At 41.7% G+C, this 24,781-nt stretch overlaps 1 protein-coding gene across 5 annotated transcripts in view; it reads left to right on the top strand.

The window, feature by feature from the left end:
* Positions 1–673: 673 nt before the first annotated feature.
* Positions 674–24,781, top strand: part of tab2 (TGF-beta activated kinase 1 (MAP3K7) binding protein 2) — a 116,841-nt gene continuing 92,733 nt past the window's right edge. The window contains exon 1 of one of the 5 annotated variants that reach the window (XM_030404684.1): positions 674–1,102. The gene's annotated coding sequence lies outside the window, so the exon portion shown is untranslated. The remainder of the gene's footprint in view (positions 1,103–24,781) is intronic. The other 4 variants (XM_030404680.1, XM_030404679.1, XM_030404682.1 and 1 more) reach the window with 4 other exon arrangements.

Here is a 24,781-nt window from a genome sequence, read left to right as displayed (position 1 = left end):
ATAAGACACGTACCACTCACACTGGCTGGTCTGTGATGGTGTGAAAAAAAGACGATAAAGAAATCAAAGGAAAGAGAGTACATTCTTTAGAAACATGAAGCTTTCTTTGGCCGTAAATAATGTTTATAGATATTTATAGAGACAATTTTCCGCTCCTGCATAAATAGATGAATACTCCACCATCAATTGCAACATAATTTACTGTTAATTCATGAAACTGTGACTGAAAGTGGTATGAAAACTGGCAGCTGTAAGAATGTGGTGGTGATCATTCATTGATTATCTTGCTTAGATGTCATAAAACTGGATCAGTCCAGTACTGGAGATCCACTCTCCTTCAGCAATACAACACATGTGATCAGGGTGCTGCTCTGTAGCTGACCTCTGGAGTCTAACCTCTATATAAAGAGAGGCAACATACAATGACATCAATAAAGGCTATCGTGGACATTCTTGTCACTGTTGCATTTGATATATAGTCAGACCAAAGCAGATGTTTGCCCAACCTTTTCTCTGGCTGTTTTCCACTTCTCTCACATTGTTTTAATTCTAGTAAACTTAAAAATGAACTGACTCATGTTTTTCCCCTTTGTTTGCATCTCATGCAGCAGCAGCAGCAGCAGCAGCAGGCCACTCAGCTCATTTTGCAATCACAACTTTCTCCTCCCTCCCTCAGCACAACTTTGGAAATTGAAAAAAAGAAACACAACTCTTCCTCTCGCGATAGTAGCTTACTTATGCAGCCGCCATATTCTGTGACAGTATTTTGATTCGTATCTGCTGGAAGTGAGGAAAAAGAGAAAAGTGAAGGGCTGTCGAGGGGAGGGGGGGGCTGAAGAAGAGGAGCTGTCAAAAAGGCATTCCCGAGTCTCTGTCAAACGGCGGAGGGCTGAAGCTCTTTATCCCTCCCCGGACGCTATTTCGAGGACACACAAGGCCCGGGGCCTCGGTGCAGTTGGCTCTTCCTCTCCCTGGTAGTAGCTGGTCCCCTCTCGGCATCTCCTCTCCAAGCTCCGCGGCCCTCTGGAGGTCCGCGGCGGTCTCGGGTGTTGAAGGCGGCCCGGGGAGCGGCGGCGGTGGCGGCGGCAGCGGAGACGGAAAGGTAAGTTACAGAAAGTGAACTAGGCTTTAGCCAGTGAGCAGCAGCCGGAAGAATATCGTTTTATTAGCGTAGCTGTGAAATGAAAGCGCATTTCAGCGTCTTGTGCGATAAACGCCGTTATATTTCGTGCCACATTGTTTGAAAGAAAATGGAGAGAAACACTTTTCAGATGTGGAAAAAGTTGTTGTCCACAGCAAGCAGTTAGCTGAGCTAGCTCCCTTGAAGTGTTGGAGGCTGTTCCCGTCTCGGCCGAGTTGGCAAATCACTGTCAAAAGCTTGTAACACATTTGTTAACTTCTGTCCTAAGTCTGCCATGCTATTAATAACTGGAAATATATATTATTGGTCTTTTTATTTTAGCATAACGCTGGCTGACGCTACATGTTTTGTAGCCCATGTTAGGCTACTTTTTCCATTGAGCTTTCCTTTGAAACATCGCAGGACTAGTCCTGGATGGAAACGTTAAATCATAAAATTGTAGCTTCACTATTTTACATATAAGAAGCCTCCAGTTTAAGCTCAAAGGAAACTTGTATCTCTTTTCTACGACTATCAGACTATTTTCTGTGTAACAATGACACTTTGTTATAAGTTATCTAGGTTAGCTGGCTGGCCAGTTTGGCTCAGTTGTAAATCTCAATCAGCGAACTTAGATACGTAAAAATGAACGTCTTGCCGTAAACGTCACTATATGTATCCTGTTATTTTCATTGTCAGCTGATGCAGATGGAGCTTCTGTGCTCTTTACTTTGACTGACTTTACTGACCAGGTGTTGCACAATTGCAGCCAAGTGAAGATAAAGGAGACACGTAAAAACACCAGACTGTGTGCTTGCTTTCCTTTTAAAAATCAGGTGATGAGTGAGTCACATAACCTGCTCTATAACTTTCTGACTCTGTCCCTCATGGATCAGATGGTCCTGGTTTGTGGCTGTTGTGATGGAAACTTATAAGGGGGTGGGTCTGAGCCTTTGCCAGCCTAAATGACAGCTTGGTTGTTGTTGTGTTGCTGTGTTCTTGTTCTAGTTAAGATTTGAGATAATCAGATCTGTCATCATTTTCTCACCTGTGGTATATTCTTGCGAAGCATCTAAAGGTGCCAGAATTGAAAGGAAAGTAAAGGTTGCACAGTTGACCTAGTTTTTTCAAAGTTGCATCTTTGTTTGTAAGGCAAGAGTCAGGTAACTGGAAAACGTGAGTTTAAAAAGCTGCATGTTCAAAGAAGATCTTTGTTATTTTTTTCCCTGCTTGTTGATAGGAGTTCAAGGCTCCAGACTAACTTTTTTTACTTGGAGCACAGTGGCCCCAAACTGAAAATTTTAGGGGCACAATCACAAAGGGGCGCACACCATATATCAGTTATATATAGAAGTTGAGTTCAGTGCACTTGCCTTCTAAATGCAAGTGACAGTGGAGTTGCATTTTCATTGGAGTATGGGCCACGGCATATTTTATGCCTTAGACTAGCACTGTGTTTGACCAATGTGTTATGTTTTAATTGTGCAGTGCTGCATTACCTGCAAATTTCGTGTTCCCCATATGTTGCAGGTATTGACTGCAGAATTGGCAGTTCATGGATTTCGTCTTTCTGAGATACCTTAACCAGTCAAATTTGCGCAGCCATTCTTCCAGAAAACACAATTTTCTGCCCTTTTGCCCTACACTGGTGTCTTCAGACTCGAACTCATCCTTGGAGTCAGGCTTTGACTCTGGCACACTACGAGGCTTATCGGGGAACATCAAGAGTTCGTCTTGCCATTGTTCGCTGAAAGTGAAACCGTCTCCTTCCACGCTCGGAACAACTTTAGGCCCCTCCCCCTCCACACATTAGCCGCTTACAGTGCGTTCACTCCCCCTCTCACACACCTGCCACCTGTGAATCCAGTTTCTTTGATTCGGTCCTTCCACGTACCAGTGTAAAAAAAAAACCACCGGCAAATTCACTGGTCGCACATGCTGTCTCAAATTTTGGTTGCAAAGTGGGACCATTTGGTCGCAGTCTGGAGCCCTGGAGTTTCAGTGATATTCAATTTCCAAGATATACAGTGATATGAAAAATGCTGATTATCACACTGTGTACTAGAGCCCAACAGATTTATCATCTTATACTATAGGCCAATATTGGCCTGTCACAGATGTATTCTATCCTTGTATATGTTGTCCAATATGTGCTGATAAATCCACGATAAATGTACTGTCTCAGTGCACTGCCATCATTTTAGACAATAAAGTTTATTGTTTAAAGGTAAATTATCCTGCCTGTGTTACATGTCTTTGTCAGAAGTGTTTGGTTGATCGATATCCCAATTTTTCGCTTCCCAACATGGTTATCGACCCCAAAATTCAAGAATCTGTTGGGCTCTATAGTATACATTTGCACAGTATCAAAATTAAGATTTTAGTGGTATTAAAAAGATCTTTTTACATTTGGTTATGGGTCATTCTTATAATGATTATTGATATTCTAATTATAAGAATTGTATAATAGCATGATACTGTGAAATTTTTAGTTTGTTATTGTGCCGTCAAAATCTCATACCATTGTAACCCTGTTTACTAGATGTACAACTAGTTATTTTCATGCGCTTCAAATCATCTTTAATGAACCAATGGTTTAGATGGACCAATACTCAAACAGAATATATAAACAAGAGGCATGTCATTTAGTTTAAGTAATCTTTAGAATGTTTTATAAAGCTTTTCTCGGTTCATGGTAACGTTTGGACATTTTTGGTGGTCTGCTTGGCACAGTTAAAACCCTCTCTGGGTGTGTTGAGTGTGTTTCTCCATATTGATCATTTAGGCTGGTCTTCCACCAGCCACCGCCAAATGAAGCAAAATGTTGGTGGTGGCTGAAAAGTGGGTCAGCACTGCCAGCCAGTTTGGCAGGTAATGAGCCTGTGTCCAATTAGTGTTTTATCACAAAACTGGCAGCTCACAAATTTAATTGTTTTTTTTAAATTAAATGAACTTTTTGATATAAAAGTTAGCCACAAAAGTACAAGTACAAGTACAAACTACCTGACTGTTTTTGTAAACAACACATCTTATTTTGGCCGCTTGAAAGTTTATTCACAACTCTGAAGAGCTCAGAATCACCTCTCTGTCGGCCTTTACACACCTACAGTCAAAACTGTGTTGTCATAGCTTGACTGCAAGAGTGTATATCATTCATTAGCAGCTTGTGCCTGTCTTGACTTGTAGTCAACATTGCACTTCCTGACCAATAGGCTGCCATGGCCAACTGTTTATAGGTGCAGACCCCTAACTGAAACCATGTGTGCCTGTAGCCGGGCAAATATGTTGCTAGAAGGCCTTGCTGATTTGCTACTCTTTGGAGACTCCGCAACAAATGCTCAGAGCCCGTATGATGAGTACTTAATCAGGATTTTGGTGGGGATCGAGTGTTATAGAACAGCAGGCTGCTAACTTCTTTGTTTCGGATGTCATATACTAACAGGCTAACTGTCATCACAGTTAGGTGACTGCACAGTTGCCTTGATGCTTGTTGATCAAGGTGAGGAATTAGGTTCACTTGTTCTATTTGTTTTCAGACAATAAACAAGCAGGACTTACATTCATGTTTTAGAACTTTTACAACAAGCTGAGGTTGTGGCATGTTGTTGCGAGGGCTGTGCCAACACTTAAATCGTCTTTCCTGAATAACCTGTTTCCTGATTTATCATTTGCAGTTTGCACAACAACTTATCACCAATCAGAGCAAAGGGTGGGGGTGTGTCATTTCTTTCTCCTATTACAAGGATAAATAGTGCATATGAGTGTGCTTGGATGGAGAACAAATGCTTGTTGTTTCAATCAGCAGTGCAGAGTAAGTTTTTAACTCAGGAGATGGTATTGGCTTACCTTTCTCGTTCTCTGTGTGTCACTACAGATTCTCTGCCGACTCAGAATGATGTAGACATAACATGATACCTGCTCTTTCAGTCAGCGCTCTGCTCACTGACCTGTCCACTTAGGTCATTATACAGTGTATGTTCTCTTCAGTGTATAAGTGTCAGAGTAATACCTGTAATGCCAAATGGGAATCAAGTATTTGCAAGAGAAGGATCCATCACATTATGGCCACTGCTACAGACTCAGGAAGAGGGTTTGGTGTTTTTAACCCTCCCCCACTCCAGTGTGTGGCTGTCAGGAAGAGAGACTCTTATTGGAGCCCCCTCCCCCTGTCGAGCTCTCCTGACTTCTCCTTTAAATGGAGTCCTCCATTACATATGCTACCCATGGTCCTCTCCAGTTCAAGGGTTAGATTGCATGCACCAAGGCTGACAGTGCATAGTCCAGAGACCTCTAACTGTCACTTCTCAGTACTTGTTAATATTGCAGTTTGCATTCTGTAGGGTATGCCACTTTTTAAACAGCTTGCACAATTTCTCTACCTCAAATCATCTTGTGGCACATGCAAGAGATCACTTGAGGTTTTCTTATATGCTGCAGTTGTGCACAATAAGGATGCATTAATGTAACCGTTGCAGCCACTTGGAGGCAAAACTTCTCAACGAGTTGACAAACCCACAGCCTAGACAAATTATAACTTTATACTTGCCTGTTGACACATTCAGCAGACACTGCATAAGCATTCATTTCATCCTAAAAAAATTGCTCACTAACGGAGTCAGGCCATGTTAGTTGGTGTTGGGCAGGTAGCCGAGGGTTGTTTTATATAGCTGCTAGTAACAGGGCAACGTTTCCGCGGGGTCTTAAAAAGTCTAAAATACATCCATATTTTTCATATAGATCTTAAATTACATTTAGTTAGGTCTTAAATATGTACATTCATTTACTGCTTCCGTCATTGCCTTTTTTTATTTCCTTATTTTTTTGTTTTGTTTTGGGAAATGTGTTGGTGAGATTCACAGTAGGGCTGGGCGATTAATCGAATTTCAATTTCGATTTTGGCTTCCCTCGATCATGAAAACAAGATAATCGTAATAAAACGATCATTCTGCCGCACGCCGTGTCTTGTGTGGTAAATGCAGCAAACCCTTCCATCTCCACCTGTGCACTTCGCTCCGCCCCGCCCCCGCCTGAAAGTTTTCACTTTCAGCCACGCCGGTGCGTATTGCCAGTGTGTGTTTTGAAAAAACGTGTAGAAGAAGACTGTAGAAGATGGCAGAAATGCAGCCTTTGGTCGGGAAGAAAGGTAAAGTGAATTCTGTGGTGTTGAAACACTTCGGTTTCGAGGAGTCTGACTCGGAACAAATGTGTTACCATCACGTCACCATATCAGCAGAATTGCGCTGCCTGCCCTTTATGACGAATGTCGTGGACAAGTTGCAAGAGAAGTGTCAACAGCATTATATTTTGCCACCACAACAGACCTATGGTCGAGCTGCACCGAGATAGTGTTTATTTTTTATTTTGACATATTATTTAATTCATTTTATTGATATATATTTCTCTTATTTATTTGCATTTTTCTTGTTTGTCAAACTTATCGGGTCAAAGTTCAATAAGTGCTTGTTCTCAAATCAATGAATAATCGTCTTTAATATCGGGATTACAATATCCATCAAAATAATCGTGATTATCATTTTTGCCATAATCGAGCAGCCATAATTCACAGTTAGTTCCGTGTGGTACTTCTCTCTGAAGTATCCAGGAACGTAAGGGGCATTTTGCCAACAGTCCAGTTGAAATCTATTGCCGTACACTTCGCCAGTTCCGGAAAGACTTCGTCTGCAGAATCTGCTACAACTATGTGAAAGTGCTGGCTTGAACAAAAAGTATTCAGTCGGCTAAAAGCTGTACATAGTAATGAATCTGAAGCGCAGTGTACGCACTGCAAGACAACCCTCAATTTGAGCACACTTGGTGTGAAAGCGCTGGTGTCACACACAGAAATCGGAAAAACATCAGTTAGCTTCTAAAAGTCTTCAGCAAAGTCACACTATCACACACTTCTGTATGCCTTTATCACTAGTTCCTTCATCGTTTGAATAGCAATGAATGTGGATATTTTTAAAATCAATTCTGGAATTTTTCCTCACTTTTTTGTACTTCGTGAAGGTCTTAAATTTAGTTTAAAATGGTCTTAAAATGATCTTAAAAAGTCTTAAATTTGACTTTTTCAAACCTGCAGAAACCCTGCAGGGGTGATGAGAGTGGTTTAAAAAAAGCAGTACATCTGTGGGTTGTGAAACCAAAACATTGGGCTAAACCTGGCACAAAAAAAATAGGCTCTCCAGAGTTGGGTGATACAACCTTTTTTTTCGATAAACTCAGCTTTACACAATATTATTGAATCATTGATTTATCTGTCAGTTATTTCCTCAATTATCAGTTAGTTGTTTCGGCTGTAAATTGACATCCTCTGATTACTTGTTTTTTCCACGACCTAGACACCTTTATTTGATAGGGGATAGACGGGAAATGGGAGAGAGATGGGGGGTGTGGCATGCAGCAAAGGTCCTCCGGCCGGATTCGAACCAGGGTCTGTGCATACGTGGGATGCGCTTTAACCACTCGACAACCTGCGCGCCTGGATTAACTTACTTTTTAAAGGAGTCATCACCCGGTTCTTTACATATCCAGTCCCTGTTGGATCGCTTTGGATCAATTCTTAAAACTTATTAGAATTTTTATTTATTTATTTATTTTTTTTTAAATCAAACAGAGCTTGTTCTGACACTTTTTCATACGACTTTCTCACGCGAGGTTATGCGCGAGGTTTTGACCGGTCCGGATGTGCATTGTATTAATATGTAATGAGGCGCGCGTTGATTGGCCGCAGGAAGGACAGAGCCGGAATGGGGGGCGAGCCTGCATGCACACAGACTCCACAACATAAACAGCCCCGTCATGGCGCACACACTAAATGACGAACCTTACGGAATTCAGGCATTTATGTACGAGTCGGAACCTGAACGGTAGAGTGAAGAGACAGAGACGGTGGAAGAGACACGTTTACAGCAGGATGTCTCTGAATGGTAAATTCTTTTTTTTTCCTTCTTACTTTTCACACTCGTGTTTTACATGTAAGACCTGAGTTTCAATGCTGGCGGTCACGATGTATGGCGTGAAAATGACAGAGAAATAAGCAGAATAGTCTGGCTGAGGACGGCTGTGAGCCGATGCTTATGCGAACTTATGCAAGTAGCCTCCTGTGGTAACGTCACCACAGGAGCAGAGTCAAAATCTTGTGCTTTAGGAATGCGCACTATTGTGCGCTATTCCTGTTCGGAAAAAGAGCCAAAGCGAAAAAAATAAGCCACTTTCAAACTCCAGCTTTTCAGGCAAGTTTCAACAGAGGTCCAACACCAATATGCATGATTTAACGAGAGAAATTGCGATTTCCGGGTGATGACTCCTTTAAAATAGTTGGTAATTAAATTAATAGTTGACAACAAATTGATCAATCATTGCAACCACTATTATGTTCCCATGTTTTCCTATTTCCCAATACAGTGCAGAATAGAGCAAAGAAGCTGTCCATAAAAGTCAGAGAATGTCCAAAGTTTGAGATCATTTTCCACTTAAAAAAGAAGATAACAAAGTGCAACGTGTCTACTGCAAAGCAGAACTGGCGTACCACAACAGCACGTCGACAATGATTCAACATCTGTACCGAAAGCATCCAGCTGTTGACACCAGCTGACCAAGCATCGCCGCCACAAGCTAACGTGAACATTGATGATAGCTAATTTAACCTAGCCTTCCATCGCTAATTAGAGCGTATGGTATTTGTAGAGGCTGTAGCCTGATGTCGGTATGACTAGATATCATGTTAAGATGTGGAAACTAATGTGCAAGAGAGTTATAGCCTACACCAAATAACTTCTTTTCCCACACACACACACATACACAAACACACACACATACACACACACACACACACACACACACACACACACACACACACACTCATCTCGTCTCTCATTCTCCCTCACGCACGGGTGCACACATAAACAAACACACACCTTTACTCCCAGTGTTAGGAGTAGTTCGAATAAATACCTGCATGTTTTTTTTTCAGGAACTAGTGCATTGCCCGTGGGAAGTATGTATTTCTATAGAAAAGTGGGAGGTTAAGTAGCTTTTTCATGGATGGCCAAATGAGGTTGTGTTTGAAGGTGGGACGTCAGGGATATAATTGGCTGTTTTTGACTACTTTTGATTATACCATTATATTTCACTTTAAAAACTATTTACCTTGCCTTGTTTGGTGTCATTAGTTTCAGCACAACCTCACATGTGTGACTGTCCAGTTATTTTTTCATTTTGACATATCATATTAACACTATGGACCTAAAATCAGAAAATAACATAAAATCAAAGTAGGAAAAAGTTAGATTTTTTACTGTAAAAACCACAAATAGTTTAATGAACCAATTGCATTAGTTATAATGCAAATATAAATTGTTGTTTGCTAAATTTGTGCATAGGTTTTTGAAATTTACAAAGTTTTATGTCACTATTTACATTTAAATGCAGGCAATGCCTCAGGCTCCTCAGCTCATTCCTGCCTGTTCCACATTCAGCCGTCTCCTCATTGTTTTGACTCACAACACAAAAAACCGACTCCAGTACACACTAAACACACCACACCAAACACTACATTACATACCAACTACACACTCCAAACACGCTCTATGTCACAAATCTCTCAACTCTCAAAACTCAAGATCTCTATTGCAGACACTGTCGTGACAAAAGCCTGTTTTTACCATTTCTTCCTGCACCAGACACAAAGCAAACGTGACGGCAATGTTCGCGAAAAAGTGTGGCGGACATTATTTACCCTAAGTCTGGTTTTGGACGTGCCGGTGGGTCCGGTCCGTCGACACGGGAGGTGGGCCGTGTGGGCTAGCGGCTAGCAGCTAGCTACACACGAACATCCACAGATCTGATTCCACTTTGTTGTCCGCGCGTCTCCGGATCTCCTCAGACCCGAACAGACTCGGTCCGGACTCTTTTAGTCTGATTAATCCACAACAGTCAGTTTAGATGCACAGAACAGAACGGGACTGAACCGCCGGCAAAATCCTGGTCCAGCCCGCGCCGCTGCAGGTCTAAATCCGCTTGTTTCTTAAGGTGGCGGTGGGCTCTGCAGTGATTGGCTCTGGTGCGCGCGTGGCTACGTGTGCAGTGATTGGCTCTGGTGCGCACGTGACTGTGGTGGCTCCGGTGGACAATGCTCGCGAATTTGTAAAGCATTTATGAAATAATTTATTAACGGTATCATTGCAGTCCAAACAAATGCGAAGTCGCACTTCCTTGATTCACGCAGCAGCCATGTTGAAAGTCTCAGGTCAGTCTGATCCTGATCCGCAGAGATATTTGAGGAACACACACAGACAGACAGACAGACAGACAGAGATTCCTTGCTTTTATAGAGAGATAAAAGGCAATAGCTTAGTCTATTTAACAGGCCTGCATGCATTATTTGTTATTGTTTTTTAATAGTGCAAAATTATTTTTTTTTAGATTAATCAATTAATCGATGGGATAAGCGGTAGAATACTCGATTCCAAACCTGGCCGCTGCACCATGCGCCCACGGGTAGCACTCTCCTCCGGTTAGGGAGGGGGGTTCAGTGTCAACGTTTTACCCCCTCGCATCTAGGCAGAGGGACCGCGGTTATGTCTATGTCTATGTCAGACAAAAGTGAACCATGCAGTCCTAGAAACAATGGCACTTTCTCAGCTTAACTATGGTTGCACTATTTTATAACTAAACACATCGTGTGCCTTTGTTTACATTTTTACTAGAACTTCCTAGAGGAAAGATTTATAATTTAAGATAATTTTTTTAAATAAAAAATTATCAGAAGGTACTCTAATTAATTATTTGTTTGTTACTACTTATTACTGAATCATTCTCGAAGCATTTAAGTCAATATTGAATCGAATTGCTACCTACAGAATCGAAATCGAATCGTGAGGTTCTTAACAATACCCAGCCCTAATCACAACATGTATATAACATATAAAGAGTATTGCCCCTGATGACGTTACCGAGCTGTTGTACCTCACTTGCATGTTTGTGTTCACACAAGGCTGTATGGCAGCTGTGTTACTGCTGCAGCATAGCTCCTGCCTGCCCTATCTGTTTACATGGAGTTCGACTTGATAATTATTGATAAATGTGATGACAATATGTTATCATGGACGCAGAAATGAAAGGTGACAGGTAACGCTGCGCAGCAGGCTGTGAGAGTTCCATTTCAGTTGTTGGCACATTGTTTCATTTATGGCTTTTCTTCACTTGTATTTAAATGTGGTGGCACTTCTCATTATTTGTCCGTCTAAGATGTTCAGACACTTAGTTGAACAATTGGAAGGTCTGATTTAATGACATTGAGGTCGTAATTTTAATCAGTTATCATAACAAAAAACATCCCAGGAATTTTTAAGTGCTCTGTTGCCACCCAGGGCTAAGCTTGAGTGATAATGTGTGTGTAATCTTGCTGCTGTGGCCTGATTTGTCAGAGCCTGTGTAGTCTATAATTTATAGATCCCTAGTAGTCTCTCCAGCTTGTGCAACAGATTAACATTTTTTATTTAGACTTAAAAGCCGCCAAGGAACTTTCACTTTGTGCTGATTCTGGCAACCCCTGTGGACAAAAGCCGTATGAGCATCACCACCGCCTGTGGGTGAAAAGCTTGATCTTCTTCTTTAAACACAGCTGTTTGCAGGATGCATGGCGAATAAGATAACGTATCTACTAGAGGCATCAGTATTGAGTTGAGACTGTTTCATTACTAGTTAAAAATTCCTTGTAGTACATTCAAAGTTCTTGTAAAATGTCACAGTGAACTTTCTCAAATAGAGTGGCACACTATGCAATTGAGGTGAGAGTGTATTCAGGCAGCAACACAATGCAGATGAGATTCAGTTCCTCTTTGTTGGCCTTCTGTTGTCATGCCTTTAAATGCATCTAACACTCTGCAGTCAAATGTATTATATAGCTTACCTTATTATTGTCTCTTTGTTTGCATCAATGAGCAGGAGTAAGAACCACATCCTACACTGAGACTTTGTGTATTGCCCCCTTCCCCTATCCCTGTGCCCTTGCCCTGTGCTCAAGGTTTTCTCACTCAGTACTAGGCCTGGGCGATAAACCGAAAATTTACCGATACCGAAATTTGCAACGATAACCGACGTCATTATGCCCATGTCGGTATATTCGGTGTGTAAAAAATAAATAAAAAAAGTTGTTTTTGTCTTGTTTGGCTGTGTGTGTAGGTAGGCTACCGGTATGTTCATGTCCCTTTAAGACGCTCGGCTGTACTACGTATACAGCGTGTGTAGTCACGTGACTCCACGCCATCCAGTCTGTTACAAGAAGGGAAAGAAACGGCGAGACGGAGAAAATGGAGCACGCCGGTTCAAAAGATGAAGCGGCTGCTGCTGCGGCTGCTGCTGCGGCTGCTGCTGCTGCTGCGGCTGCTGCTGCGGCTGCTGCTGCTGCTGCTGCGGCTGCTGCTGCGGCTGCTGCGGCGGCTGCTGCGGCGGGTGCGGTAGTCGAAGTAGATCTGGTCTAGAGTTGCACGATACCCACGGTACCCACGGTACCCCGCGGTGCCAAATCCTAACGGTTCCTACTGTACTAGAAATTCTACACGACGGTACTACCGTGGATTACTATACTACGGGTGCCAGTTTCCGCTACATAGCGGCCGCCTCTACTCTCCTCCCGGCTTCTCACTGCATGCTACTCCCTTGTGAAGACAGCTTCGCTTCGATAGAAATTCGCTTCAAAACAAACAACAACCTAAAGTTCTGTCTCGCACAGACGCGCGCACGGCTTACAGTCACTAACACGAGACAACACACTCACCATGGCAGAAGCACCGGGCCCGAGCGGCGAGTCTGCCGCGGCGGCGTCTCAGTGGCACCACTAATTTTGCTCAAAAAGCCAAACTCCAAAAGTCACATTTGGAACTGCTTTAGCTTTAAACAAGGCACAGACGGTAAAGCAATAGACGATGGCCGTCCGCTGTGCCGGCGCTGCCACCAAGCTATAGGAGCCAAAGGAGGGAACACATCCAACCTCATAAAACACCTGCAGTGTCGTCACCCAGATTTATATATTGAATACCAGGTTAGTATGCCCTGTTTATTTTCTCATTGGCTAATATTAGGCTATATGCTCCGTGTACAGGCTGAGGAATGAAGAGTTAAAGGGTGTCAAAGTATAAAGCACCTAGAAAATGCATTAAAATATAGTTTTTACAGGGAATCAGCTCCTGTTTATTGTATTTTGTCCTCTATGGTTTATTATGTTGGAGAAGAAGCATTATTGTCAAATAGCTTTTTTAAAAGACAGTCCTAAGTTGAATATTTATATTAGTTAAACATAAATAATGTGCAAAGGAAACTGAATGATTATATGATTTCAACCATTTAAATTCTAACTTCATTTATTTGTTTTTTATTGCTTATATGCTTTTCATGTACTCTTGTTGACCCAGTAATGAACTAAAACCATTAGGACCATTAGGCTAATTCATTCAAGTAATTAATAAGTATTTATAACTTTTACAAATACATTGCATTTCATAAAAATAATAATAATAAAAAAAGGCTGCAGTATCGCGATAATACCCGGAACCGTGATACTTGGTCTGGTATAGTATCGTGGTTACTCATTTTTGTATCGTGACAACTCTAATCTGGTCGAGGAGGAAGAGAACCTCGTTCCTAAAAAACATGCTTCATCAATCGTTCGGCAACATTTTGGGTTCAGCAAGGATGATGTCGCTCAAAAAAATGTCCAGTGTTGGGAATAACGGCGTTAGAATAAACGGCGTTACTAACGGCATTACTTTTTTTCAGTAACGGGTAATCTAACTAATACTATATCCATCGTTACAACACCATTACCGTTACCGACTATTAAATGTGTCGCGTTACAAACTGAAGCTGATCATTGAAGCTGTTGTCATCCGACTCGGCTCTCAGCCACCGGAGCTGCAGAGCTGTTTTTTTTCCCTCCGGTGAGGGAGGAGGGAGGGGCGAGACAACCGCATAAGTGATGATGATTGGCTCTCTAACTTTTGAGTGAGAGTTCTTAAGCCAATCAGTGGCAATGTTCGGTTTACACACAAGCCACACACGCACACAGCAGCCTCACACACACAAACTAGCAGAGGTGAACTGCAGCAATGAAGAGTCCGGAGGGAAAGTTGACGTTTTCAAAGTGGAAGTACAGACACTACTTTAATCTCCTTTGTCCACGTCCGTTGTAAGCAACTCTGATCTAATGAAGCATCTCTCAGTGGCACACGCTTCTACAAAACTATCACTGGCCAAAAACTCTGTTGCTGACGCTGTTGATGATAACAGCAGGCCAGGTGTGGCTAACGTGAGCTCCGCTTCACAAAAACTTGTGACACAGACTGAACTGAATGCAATGATAGACAGGTATGTTGTTGAGAACTTGCTCCTGTTATCAACAGTTGACTCAGACTCCTTCAGAGCATTCATTGGTAAAGTATCGTGGAGAGCAGGTGCCGGTCCGCCATGCAGAAAGACATTTTCTAATGTAGATGCAGAGTACGCTAAAATGACTGCCGAACTCAAAAGGGGGAAGAAATAAAAGTAACGCAATAGTTACTTTTCCTGGTAACTAGTTACTTTTATAGTGGAGTAATTCCGTTACTAACTCAGTTACTTTTTGGTAGAAGTAACTAGTAATTATAACTAATTACTTTTTAAAAGTAACATGCCCAACACTGAAAATGTCAAATGTAAACTGTGCCAAAAGACTGTTGCGACAAGTCAAGGTAACACATCACACATAATATCCATATTTAGAATTTGTTTATAAGAGACTGAATTTTTAATACTTTGTGTTTGAAGGAAATTTAAGTTATTTTAAACTTGTTCAGTTGTTGTCATTTCAAGTAATCTGTGCTTTTCACCTGTTCAATCGTGTGCTTACCAGTTGTTCTTAACTACTAAATAAATAATATAAATCTTAACTACAGTGTAGTTTTACATAGGCCTGGGCGATAAACCGAAAATTTACCGATACCGAAATTTACGACAATAACTAACGTCATTTTGGCCATGTCGGTATATTCGGTGTCATGGGCATAACATCCACCAGGGACAGGGGGACATGTTAGGTCCACTTGATTAATCTACCCCAGCTATGCCAGGTTAGTAATCAAGTGAACCCACTCTCGCTGTGAGTCGCGGACAGTTTGTGTGATGATGCTGCGTTCAAAGGCTGCAACAGGCCACTGTCTTCGGCCGTGCCGGTCCATTGATCAAACATTTGTGTTTTGTTTTTTATTCACTCAAAATAATGACTGTATTTCCAGCTAGAAAACGCGCATCTCTCTCCTCCCTCCATTGTTGTTTGCATTTGTGTCTTTGCGTGGTCTGACATGTGAGTGTCCTCATGCTGGAAAATGTGACTTCTTGCGTACGTGGCGTCACTCCCCGAGACGCAAAAAAAATATAGTAAAAATACATTTTTACTATTAAAATGACAAAACTAGTAACGCGTTACTGGCATCACTGATTGTGTAGCTTAAGTGCAACATGGAGCATGAAGATGTAAAGAAATAAATAAAAACAGTAGAATTAACTTTGAGCAAGTTTGGAGGAAAGTCGGAGGTGTGGACCCATTTTAATCAAGTTGTGGACCGTGATAATAACATTTGTCGGCTTTGTCGAGTGCATTAAGTGCGGCACTTGTTGCATTATTCATTAAGATTCTGTAGTTCAAACAACTCGCAATTGTAGTCGAGAACGTCAGTTATAACAGCCCACGTATTGAACAGTTGTCGGGTTTAAATTGGTCTCGGGCTCATAATTACATTCAATGTGTCAGGCCGGGCTCGGACACAACGTGCACGGGCTCGGGTCGGGCTTGATTCTAAGCTCTACTCGGGTCCAGCCGCGACTTTACTGAGGTTCACCCAGTGTGAGCAGCAGGAAGACGGTCAGCTCACCTCCCAGAACATGGCACTGAATCGCTGGAAACTGATTTAGGGACTGTCATCAAATTACTTAGCATAAATATATCAATACAAAATAATTGCAGTTCTTTCAATAACTTCCATGACATGGGGCCCAGTGACTCCAGCAGCAGATTGTATTAGTAAACTGGACGAATGAGACACAGCTATGTTTATTGTACTTTAGTGCTTCCTCTATTTTATATGAATATTAATATGCAGAAATCTTGATTTTTTTTCTCAATAGCTTCCATGTCATGTGACCCACTGACTTCTGAAACAGATTCTGTCTATCAAAAATATATAATGATAAAGAAAATAGTGGTAAAAAAAGTTCTCTAATGCTCAAGAGGTTAACATATTATTAAGCAGCAATGTCAACTTCTCTACTATTTTGTCTCATGTCTTAGATTCTGATTCTGAAGTCCTCAAAATGTTTATTTATTTACATCCAACCTCTTCCACCACCTGCAGTACAACCACGTGATTCAATTCGAAGAAATAAAAAAAGCGAGAAGCGAGAAGCTTAGAATTTGTTTATAAGGGACTGTATATTTTATACAACCTGTTCAGTTGTTGTCATTTCAAGTAATCTGTGCTTTTCAGCTGTTCAATCGTGTGCCTATCAGTTGTTCTTAACTACTAAATAAATAATATAAATCTTAACTACAATGTAGTTTTACAGTCCTTTAAAGTGGCATTTCTGTAAATACACAGGATTTGTTTTCCTTGTTTTTTGGTGCGGGGAGGGGGTTACTTATCGTTCATTTATCGTTATCGAGGTGAGTTGCTCAAAATATCGTGATATTGATTTGAGGCCATATCGCCCAGCCCTACTTAGTACGTTTACATGCACAGCTTAGTCGGATTACAGCCATAGTTCGACTATGCTACTCAATCAGACAACTGCAATTGTCCGAGTATACATGCCAGTGAGAAAATCGGATTATTGGCCGAAGCATGTCATACCCCGGTACGATAGGTGGCGCTTTACCCATTTCAACTAGTGGTAACAGAGCCACCTCCGGCTGACCTCTTTACGTCACCAGTAACAACAAACTCTGCCTCGGTATTTGAGAAAGATGGCGTACGGAGTAGGGGTGTCAACGTTTACAATTTTTTCTACATGTGTAAACGGGGCTTCTAACTGACGTGTACCCGGTTTCTTTCTATCGCAGTTGTGCTATATAACCACTAGAGCAGGGATGGGGAACCTTTTTCCTGTCGAGGGCCATTTCAATTTTCATACTGTCCCTCAGGGGCCATGACATTTTTTTTTTAAAGGTAAGCAGCTCACAACATAATTTTTATGGCCTCTTTAACTTAATTGCAATAACGTAAATATGACTATTAATCAGTGTTTTAGCCAATTTTGATTTCATCCATCTCAGTGTATCTTAGTGGTTTAATCCAATTAATTGTCTGTTCCTGTTGGTTTTTATATTCACTCAGGGTTCGTATGGGTGCTTGAAATCCGTGAAAGTGCTTGAATTTCAATGTTGTGTTTTCAAGGTTTGAAAAGTGCTTGGATTTTAGTTTAAGTGCTTGAAAGTGCTTGACATTATGTCTGTGCTAATGTCATATTCTCTATATCTTTCACAAAATTGGGACCAGACTGGATAGTTTGCTTATGACAAGGAGAAATAAAATCAGTAAGAGAACCGTATTGTATGTGGAGATGTTTCCTCCTGGGCTCCGCTGAGCCTCTATGCTCCTCTCCGCGACCTGCCGGTCTGTGTGTGACCCCGCCCCTTTCGAAGAGAGACAGCAGGAGATGACAAAATGCCGGGAGGCTGTTGTTTTAACGAGCGTTGGCTTGAAAATGATAACTACAAACTATGGTTAAGATAAGGACCGAATCAAAGAGTGGCGTCATGCAAGGTCTGCAAAAAAGATTTGCAGATTTGTGCAATGGGATAGTCTGCGCTCTCCAGTCACAAGAAATGTAAGTTAAGACTTTTTGAGTAACTTAGGCCAACGCTGCACGTTAACACTTTATGTTAACCGCTAGCGTTAGCTAAACCATAACACGCTAAATAATAATTAACACACCATTAATCACGTTAAGTGACCTCGTTAAGTTAGCGCCTGATTGTCCGTGTGTCGTTACACATGCAGACTGGTAGCAATATAGAGAAGGATGGCTGAAGAAAAGGTCGAATTTGATGCACCAGAGCTGAAAGTGCCAGAGTCAGAAACTGACTGTTCAGTTTGTCTCTGTAACGTCTAGGGCTGCACAAAAAATCGTTAAAAAATCGCAATCTTGATTCACACATACACGTGATCTTATTTCTACACATAGCGATTCTGGAGCATTTTATATCTCGAGCTGAATCACAAACAAATGCTTCTATTTTCCCCCTGGATTTTTCGAAGCGCCCCCAAACGCAGCACTGCCGCTGCCTCCTCCCTCAACCTGTGGTAAAGCGTCTTTACAACACGGGATTCAGCGGAGGAAGCCCGCCTGCAGTTGAGTGTTTGGAAGGAGTGATTGAGAGGCTGTTTTTAGACGGGGCAGCAAGCCGCCAATCTGCCCGTCTTTTGGGCAGCTAGGTCCACGGTTTTAGACAGAGGGCGGCAAATTGAGAGTCTGTTTAGGTCCGCCGATTTGCCGCCTCAGATGGTACACTTATTTCCACCTCGCCTGCTAGTTGAGCAACTGGACAGCCGCTGAGATCCGGGAGATGCTAGCCTCTCCTGGATCTCTAGCGGTTTCGTTGTGTTAGCTTGTTGTTGTAGCGCAAGCTAGAAACGGTCGGTACTTTCAAAGTAAAAGCCACCCGCTAAGAACCCAGTTCTAAACTACAATGGGGTGCAATGTAAAGCTCTTATTTTGAAGACAAATTTGTTGTCAACTGTTCCCAGCCCAACTTCGGGCTTCATGTCACGTCACATGTTTACTCGATGAATATTACGCCTCCGTTTTAAGCCTGGTTTATGCTTCTGCGTCGCGGCGACGGCGTAGCTACGTCGTCAACCCTACGCTATGGCAGGTGGATAGTGCCTGGGTAACCCTACCGCAGGAGACTCTCGTGTGACATCAACGTCTGAACTGGCTGACGTCGCCAGTGCAAGTCGTCGTTGATAAGTACGTCGCCTCACCTACGCCGTCATGTTTTTTATCAGCATCTCATGTAGCCTGTAACATTTATTAAATAGGTCTATTTTATTTTGTCTATTGCATGTTTCCACCTGATTATTTTATATTATATACTTATTAATGGTACACAAATAAAATAAAATAAAATATACCGGACTGAAAAAAAAAAAAAAAAAAAAGGAAACACAGCAGGACTCGAAGCCGTGCGCTCCAGTAAAAATTGCAACGGGTATTTGTTGAAGAACTCCTACCAGATGAGCTATTGAGGTAACAAATAAACAAATATGTAGGGGGGTGTCCTTTTAAGCCACTGTACCACAGTAGCTGTTAATAGTTATACTAGAGATGTGCTGCCCTCTATTTGTTTTGAGCACTTATTGTCTGCCAATTCTTACATGTTGCATCTTTCATCTTAAAAAATTCTGAGTGTGACGACGTACTTTGTAGACGACATACTTTGGTGACGACGTGTGTTTCAGGCGTATATTTTGTTAGTAATTCTAACATACGCCGTCGTCACGTCGCCGTCGATACATGTTCTTTCAATGCACTCGCCGTGAAGTCGCCGCCGGTGTCTCATCTGCTGTCCCATTCAAAAATCCACACGGTCAGGCGGTGACGGAAGGGGAGGTTGCTCCTTCTCCTTCTCCTTCTCCTGGTAATCCTTGCATTGGCACTATCCACCCGCCATAACGCCGTCATTGAGCATTCGTAGTTCTGCGTCGAGGGAATGCGTTGTTCCGCCAAGAAGCTAGGGGGGTGTGGCTGTGTCTTTGTTTGGTTTCGGGGGGGTTCATATAGGATTCCTTGGTTTTCTTCCGGTCAGACAGTAAACAATGGCAACTGAGATGGAGCGGGTGTTTTTGGAGATGGAGCTCGTGGATATTGAACAACAAATGAGGTGGCGGTGTTGTTATACTGTTGACCGGAAAAGCAACTGCCGGAAATCACGTTCTGAGCGGACCAATCGCAGTCCTTGTCGTTCGCGTCTCGACGCGTCGACGTGACGCATAGTCAGGATTTTTTGGAGGCGCACGTCAGGCTGCCTCGGTCAGGACGTAGCTACGCCGTTGCCGCAACGCAGAAGCATAAATCAGGCTTTAGAAAGCCGATCAAAGCAGCTATCACATATCACCTAGCCAAAGATACGTCCCCAATAAACACTGTACAACATGAGGGATTAAAGGATTCCCTCTCATCTTGGAGACAAATTATTATTTTTTTTTCTTTTGTAAAAATCATTTCTCATCCAATGATAGAACTTGAACAAAACCAAAAAAAACATTGCTTTATGCCTCTGCCATACTACAATGTTTTTTTACTCATCAGTGCAATAAACATTTCGTGAAAAAATCGTGCCAGAGAATCGTGATCTCAATTCTAAGCAAAAAAATCGTGATTCACATTTTTTCCCGAATCGTGCAGCCCTAGTAACGTCACACCAGGCACTAACATACGTAAGAGCTTTAAGTGTGAAAAGGAAATGTTCACTTTTCTCCCATTTTCATGACTTACTTCTAATAAAGTAAGATTAGCCTACATTGTAAGGCCCTTTAGCTAATGTTTATGAAGTTTTTGTATGTTTTATCTGGATACAGACTGACATGAAACAGATTGACCTTATGTCGCTGTTCTATTGGCTGATATATTATAGTCAGTAGCCCAGCAGCACTAACCTGTTGAGGCAATGATAGCTTACCTTGTTATTGCTAGCCTGGACGGGGATCTTGCTCACAATTATTCTAAAAGACGGAGAATCCACTGTTGAAAGTGGCAGCATATCTTCGACAACATACTCTGCCATAGTCTCCTCACCTCTTGAGGTTCAAGCATCGCAGATGGGGAGAATGTTTTTGCTGCTTAGTTTTTTCTCCACTCTCATCCTCAGTTTGCTTTCTTTTGGTTACTAGCTTAATGCTAGTGTGGCACCGCTCTAGATGTTTCGTTAAATTACTTGTGTTGTTTTGCGAGGTAGAGAGATCTTTTGGTTTTGCACACAAAGTGCACATAGCTATAATGTTCGTCACATCCTTGTCTCTGAGGAACTGAAAATAATGAGCGTATGTCCATCTTGCGAGTGTAGAGTCCAACTTGTCTGCTGCTGCAGTCGTCTTCTCCTCAATCAATAGTTCTCCAGCACTAACAGGAAGCTGTTGGCGAATTTGTATAAAAACAACACACCACTTAATTTCGGGTTTAAAATGCATTGTAACACGCGTTACTGGGATTTGTACCAAGTAAAATATTTTTTTTTGTAATGCCTTACATTACTGCGTTACAGCAAAAAGTAATGCATTACAGTAATTGCATTACTTTTGTAATGCGTTACTCCCAACACTGCATTTTGGAAACATACAAATTTATGTCAAAAAAGAAAATTACAGGGTGCTCTCAGGTCTCTTTGTCTCGGTGCCAGTGTGTCTGAAGAACGCCAAGTGGCTTCCATTTTTTTGGATAAAACTTTGTGTTCTCCTTTAATTTCTAAACTTTTTGCTATTATGAAACATAATTTTAGAACTTTACAGCATAACACAATGTACATAATTGTGATAAAAAGTGAAAAAACATAAAAATGAGTGTATATATTCCTGTAGATCATGTATTTTACCCCAGCGATATGGTGCTGGAAAAATTTTAAAATGACCCTTAAAAGTGCTTGAAAAGTGCTTGAATTTGACCTTGAAAAATGTGTACGAACCCTGTTCACTGATGTTTAGCAGTTTAAGCAGTAAATAATCTATAATATACCTCATCATTTCAGAGCATTCTGATGTGATAAAAAAAAAAAAATCAGCTCTCTTAAATCTCATATATCAGCTTCAAATCACTCGAAAATGACTGATCTGAGTTGTCTCATATAAGGTTGCTATCAATCTGAGGAGAAATTGTTGAGTGGAAACAGGGAGTTTTCTTTTGAAAGCAGGCTGAATATAGCTCCGATGCCATTCTTCGAGGGATTTAAGAGGGCTGTATTTGTTTATTTTCACATCAGAATGCTCTGAAATGATTTGAGGTATATCATAAGTAGTGTTGGGAGTAATGGCGTTTAAGTATAACGGTGTTACTAACGGCGTTATTTTTTCAGTAACGGAGTAATCTAATGAATTACTTTTCCCATCGTTACAACGCCATTACCGTTACCGTTACCGACTATAAAATGTGGCGCGTTACAAATTGAAGTTTCTCATTGAAGCTGTTGTCATCCGACTCGGCTCTCAGCCACCGGAGCTGCAGGGTTGCTTTATTTTTCTCCGGTGAGGCAGGAGGGAGGGGCGGGACAACCGCAGAGGTGATGATTGGCTCTCTAAGGTAGTGAGAGTTCGTAAGCCAATCAGAGGCTGTGTTCGGTTTACACACAAACCACACAGCCTCGCACACTCAAACTAGCAGAGGTGAGCTGCAGAAATGGCGAGTCCAGAGGGAAAGTTTACGTTTTCAAAGTGCAAGTACAGACACTACTTTAACCTCTTTTGTCCACGTCCGTTTTAAGCAACTCTAATCTAATGAAGCATCTCTCAACTGCACGCGCTTCTACAACACTAGTGGCCAAAAACTCCGTTGTTGACACTGTTGATGACGAAAGCAGGTGTGGCTAACGTGAGCTCCGCTAACACAGAAAGACACAGAGCCGTCCGAGCAGCTAAAGCTGGATGTTTCTGCTCCAGCTTCACTAAAACTTGTGACACAGACTGAACTGAATCAGTGTCCAACATAACTTTTTTTTCTTACTGGCCCTCTTGGCCAGTAGATTCGGGTTTTACTGGCCCCATGTGTAATTTTAGTGGCCCAGCCATGAAAAAATGAAAATAACTGTTTTTTTGAAAAAAAAAAAAAAAAAAAACAGGAAAAAAAAAGACTTCTTTATTTATTGAAATTGTTCCCATTTAATTGTTTAGATAGTCTGTCCCTGCAAAATCAGTATGATCTGGCGTTGATGGCAAAAAGTAATAGGGGTTTGCATAATAACAAGTATTACAATTTCAAAATTGAAATCACAACATATTTAATTTTTTTTTTTTTTTGATGTACTATTATAATCCCAAATTGGGAAACTCTTTTTTCCACTCACATTACACATAGGGGCGCACACACAAACACACACATGCAGTGTAGAGGAGATGAGCGAAGGGGCAGCCACACATGCTACGGCGCCCGATGAGCAGTGTTAGGGGCCGGTGCCTTGCTCAGGGGCACCTCGGCAATGCCCAGGATGTGAACCAGCACTCTCCAACTGCTGGTCCACATCATTCTTTTTTGGTCCGGGTGGGACTTGAACCAGCGACCTTCAAGTCCCCAAGCCAAGTCCCTACGGACTGAGCTATTGCCGCCCTAATATTTTGAGATGTATCATTTCTCTCACTCCTATAATTCTGTTATCATTTTTCAGGTGATTGATGTTCTGAAAGCACTGTACAATCAGTACCATTATTTCTCCCGAAGTGGAGGGATCAGTATACCTGGCTGAACCACCGCGACGGCGTAATGTAACGCTGTCACTGTGATGATAAATGACACTTAAATATTGAATCTGTGTCTCTAATAACCACACCATGACATGTAAATGTGACATCTGTCTTGATTCGTTTAATTTAACTTAAAATATGGACAACTGACTGCATAATATATGAATCAGAAACAGAAATGCTTTACAGCAGCTCCCATTCAAAGTCAAGAATATGCACAAAAATAGTAATGATGATGATAATAATAATAATAATAATAATAATAATAATAATAATAATAATGATAAACTATATATATGCTGCATATTTATAATAGAAGCCTACTGCAACTGTACTTTTTTTTACCATTAAATGTAATTTTATGCATTATCATATTCTATAATGTTCTGTCATGGAGTACATCACTTCACTGCTGACAGAAAAGAAAGCAGCACACTGCCAGATGCAGCTTCTTATCGTGATCTGCAGTCTTTGTTCATTTTTTGTCTCCGTGATTGTTATTATTAGTAGCTACTAGGCCTGGGCGATTAATTGAATTTTGATCACGATTTCGATTTTGGCTTCTCACGATCATGAAAACACTGTAATCGAAGAAAAACGATTAACGTGCCGCCGCGCGTCGTGTATGCAAATTACTGCGCTGTAAATGCACAGTAAACGCACCTGTGTGGCCTGCAGCTGCAGCAGTGAGTGTGTGGATCAATTGTGGAACGAGCGATTGACAACATGGCAGAAAAGCAGCCTGAGCCTTTAGTTGAAAAGAAAGGAAGGACAACTTTGGTCATTTGGAGACATTTTGGCTTCAAATCGTCGGACGTGGAGCAGAAGGAGATTGTTTGCAAAGTCTGTCACGCCGTCGTGTCTGCACCCCAGGGCAACACGACACATTTATTTAACCATAAAGTGGTCTATGACAAAGTACTGAAGGAGCAAAAGACCCAAAACAGTGCAAGAGCGCCAGCTTCAGCTACAGCCACCACCACCGCAACACAGTCCTCCATTGACGACACTCTTTACAACATACTTGCCAACATTGGGTTGTGAAAAATAGGGAGATTTTTTTCATCGGTGTATCGGCCCAAGTAACAAGGTTCCCTCGCCAGGTGTGCAATTTATTTGTCATAATTTCTTGCCTTGTATTTTAAACCACACATGTCGAAAATTCTTAGAACAATGTTTCCCC

This window comes from Sparus aurata, chromosome 22, assembly GCF_900880675.1.
Source record: "Sparus aurata chromosome 22, fSpaAur1.1, whole genome shotgun sequence".
In the NCBI taxonomy this organism is placed as follows: domain Eukaryota; kingdom Metazoa; phylum Chordata; class Actinopteri; order Spariformes; family Sparidae; genus Sparus; species Sparus aurata.
The sequence above is the reverse complement of the archived record's forward strand: the minus strand, read 5'-3'. Positions and strand labels throughout refer to the sequence as shown.